This window comes from Triticum aestivum, chromosome 3D, assembly GCF_018294505.1.
Source record: "Triticum aestivum cultivar Chinese Spring chromosome 3D, IWGSC CS RefSeq v2.1, whole genome shotgun sequence".
Classification (NCBI taxonomy): domain Eukaryota; kingdom Viridiplantae; phylum Streptophyta; class Magnoliopsida; order Poales; family Poaceae; genus Triticum; species Triticum aestivum.
In genome coordinates, this window is record NC_057802.1 from 270,706,474 (window position 1) to 270,710,821 (window position 4,348).

The window sequence follows — 4,348 nt, forward strand, 5'->3', positions numbered from 1 at the left end:
AATTTTATTAGCGTAGCAAAAATATTTATTTTAAAAATATTGCATTTAGGCCAGGAAAAAGTTCACACAAGTCCATTTATTAGGAGGGATTTATGTGAATTTTTCTGGGATTTTTAGGCTTATTTTTATTTGTATTTTCAGTGCTTTAATGCTTTTGAAAAAAACAGAAAACAATTACATATATAAATACAAACCGCCAGCCGTCAGTGCAGCAGGCCAGCGCCCCCAGTCCGTGCCCCCTCGCTCGCCAGATCGCTCCCTCTCTCACATAACCCTCTCTCTCGTTTTTTTTCTGACCGCTAGGCCCCGCTCTTTGTCTTCTTCTTTCTCTGCACGAAACAGAACAGGAGTTCAGCTCGCACACGACGTTGCCACCGCGTCCGATCTTCGTGGGAACCCTATCCCGAGTCAACCCCGTTCCCAAGCCTCATGTCCTATGTATACCTCGAGACCTCCTCTCTCGATCCCCTCAAATACCCCTCACCAAAACCCACCGTATCGTCTGTTATCGCAGTTCCAATCTCACCACAGATGCTACAGTTCATCGCCGTATTCCGACGCTGTGAGCCATCCCGGGCCTCCCTCTTTTGTAGTTTGACTTCTTTCGATACCTAGATTCTTTTTGACATGGTCTTGCGTTCCCTCTCCATCTACAGAAGCCATCCCAACCTCGCCTTCTTCGCTGGAGCACCCGGAGCACCGAGCTTCATCAGTTTGTTCCATTGCTGTCCGTCGTCACCAATCGTCACCACCGGGCGATCCACTCTCTGCTACATCCTCCCGACACCTCCGCCGCCGCCCACGATCACAGGAGCCGCCGCCACCAGCGAACCCGAGCCGCCCCGACACCCTCTTTCTTCTCTGTAAGCCCCATCACCTAGTCCGTTCCTGTTTAAAGAATGGTTCAGTTAAGATTGATTTTCTTCAGTAGATCGAACCGGCCTGCAGTTTTATTTTTTTTCTTTTAGCCGCCAAATCCATTAAGTTTTAAAATTTGAATTCGAACTTCATTAGGCGATAACTTGAGTTTCGTAAACTCCATTTTAGGTGATTCTTTTTGTAAATCGAAGCTTGTGAAGTGTACTTTCTGTTAAAAACCGAAACCATTAATTTTGCTATTGTTAAATTACATTCTGTACAAAAACTTTATTTGTTTTTTTTGGTGTTTTCTGAAGTCTTTTCTTATTTTTCCTTTTGATTCTTTGCTTGTATGCTTATCTATGCTATTGTTTGCTTACGCTAGATTGTCCGGAGTGCGAGGCGGAGTAGTACCAATCTTTAGAGTTTAACGAAAATCATCAAGGCAAGTTAACACTTTGATCATACTTTTCTATACCCAGTTTTTACTAGGCATTAATTACAGCGTCAAAATTTGCATGAGTAGGAATTGGGGAATTGTGGCATTGCTATGTAGTTCATGATGTAGGAACAGGAATATTCATTATGTCATATATTTCTTAGCCATGCTCATAGACGGGGTGGTATGTGTGATTCATGCAAGTTGTGAGAGAGAAATAATAATTTTGGGTTAACCTTAAGGTGGCAACATTAACACAACTCTGGATGGAATGGTTGGGGCACCTGGAGAATCCAGTGCTTACCCTAGGGGATCCCAGAGGACCCGTGAGATCACCCTACGGAATGCCACCCAGGCTCAAAGGGGTCATAGATACTTCATGCCTAGAAACTTTTGTGTGCAGCCACAAGACATTATGGGCTCTGGAGTAGTTAAGTAAGTTTGTGTGAGCCTCTCTGGATAGGCTAGCAAATGTAGGGGAAAGTAGGTGTAACGGCCTATCCAGGGTTAAGGGGAACACTTTCAGAAAGACTATGTCTCAATCTTCCGATCATGGAGGTGGTCGAGTCTTGTGGGGAAAAGTGCGCAAACCTCTACAGAGTGTATAAACTAATCAAGATTAGCCATGTCCCGGGTTATGGACAAATTTGAGTATCTAGAAGTGCATTATTGGTTTATCTCATCACTTTATTAATGAATTGGGTTATTGATAACTTTGGAATTTCGGGATTGAGTTGGAGGAACCATCTCGGTAATGGCTTAAACTTGATACTAAATAAAAATTAATTCCTTTGTTGTAGGAAAAAAATTAGCTTTATGCAAAAATGAAACTTAGAGCCTCCACTAGCCAAATTTGCATATAGAGATAGTCTTTTTCATCATTATTATATAGTGTGACATTGCCATTATATTCCATGTGCTGACCTACATGGCTGCAATGTCTCATGTTGCAGAGTTTTCTGACGAGGATTAAGTTGCGATAGGTCGTTGTTCTGCACTCAGTTTTGCCATGGAGTTGGAAGGACTCATTTATCTATGAAGCTTCCGCGGTTATTTTATTTAGATGGCCTTCGGCCATATTTATGTAATAAATACTCTTTTGCGGACCTCGATGTAATAAAGTACGTGATTGAACTCTGTTATATTTCCTCGAGTATTGCGTGTGTGAGCATAGCGATCCAAGGATGACACTTCAGCATAGAGACTCCAGTCCATTGGGATCAGGTCGCTACAGAAATACTATCTGCTACTATATTGCTTCACCCTTCCTCTTCGGGGGAAATCCGAACGCAGCTCACAAGTAGCACACACCTATCATGGCATTTCTACATTGCATAGAAAATACTAGGCATACATGGTCAAAGTGAAATTTGCCTTGGTTGTTATTTGCAGTAGTGCACTCCTCACAGTCACAAGGGTTGCACTCTGATACGTATCCAACGTATCTAAATTTTTTGATTGTTCCATGCTGTTATAGTATCAATCTTGGATGTTTTATATCCATTTACTAGCAACTTTATATCATTTTTTGGGACTAACCTATTGACATAGTGCCCAGTGCCAATTGTTGTTTTTTTGCTTGTTTTTTACTTTGCAGAATATCAATACTGAACGGAGTCCAAATGCCACAAAAAATTTTGGAGATTTTTTATGCCCAGAAGACACCTAGGGAGCCAAAGAAGTGCACGGGAGGAGGTGCGTGGGGCCCACTAGGCACCAGGGCGCGCCAGAGGCCCCTGGCCCGCCCTGGTGGGTGGTGGAGCCCACGAGAAGCTTCTCCACCGACATCCACCTGTATAAATACTCTAAAATCTCAAAAACCCTAGGGGAGTCAAGGAAATACAGTTTTCGCCACCGCAAGTTCCAGAACCGCGAGATCCAATCTAGAGACCTTTTCCGGCACTCTGCCAGAGTGGGCAACGATCACGGAGGGGTTCTTCATCATCCTTGTTGCCTCACCGATGATGCGTGAGTAGTTTACCACAGACCTACGGGTCCGTAGCTAGTAGCTAGATGGCTTCTTGTCTCTTTTTGATCTTCAATACAATGTTCTCCTAGATGTTCTTGGAGATCTATTTGATGTATTGACTTGTTTAGGTGTGTTTGTTGGGATCCAATGAATTGTGGGTTTATGATCAGTTCTATCCATGAATATTATTTGAGTCTTTGTTGAACTCTTTTATGCATGATTGTTATAGCCTCATATTTCTTCTCCAAAATTTTGGTTTGGTTTGGCCAACTAGATTGATTTTTCTTGCCATGGGAAGAGGTGCCTTGTGATAAGTTCGATCTTGCGATGCTCAATCTCAGTGACAGAAAGAGACATGACACGCATGTATCGTTGCTATTAAGTATAAAAAGATGGGGTATATTCCTACATGAATAGATCTTATCTACATCATGTCATCATTCTTATTGCCTTACTCTGTTTTTCCATGAACTTAATACACTAGATGCATGCTGGATAGCGGTCGATGTATGGAGTAATAGTAGTAGATGCAGAATCGCTTCGGTCTACTAATCTTGGACGTGATGCCTATATACATGATCATTGCCTTGGATTTCGTCGTGATTATTCGCTTTTCTATCAATTGCCCAACAGTAATTTGTTTACCCACCGTATGTTATTTTCTTGAGAGAAGCCTCTAGTGAAAACTACAGCCCCCGGGTCTATTTTCCTATCATATTAAACCAAAAATACCTTGCTGCATTTTTCTTTATTTATTTTATTTTGTGTTTTTTCTAGATATATTTATCAAATCTCATACAATTTAATCTATCTCAATACCGAGGAGGGATTGACAACCCCTCTCATGCGTTGCCTTGCAAGTTTTTGTTGTTTGTGTGCAGTTATTGTTTACATAGTGTTCCTTGGTTCTCCTACTGGATTGATAACCTTGGTTTCATAACTGAGGGAAATACTTACCTTTGTTGTGCGGCATCATCCTCTCCTCTTCAGGGAAATACCAACGCAGATACAAGCAATCAGGAAGAGTTTCTGGCGCCTTTGCCGGGAAGACATCATCAACATCTATCATGTACCTACTCATA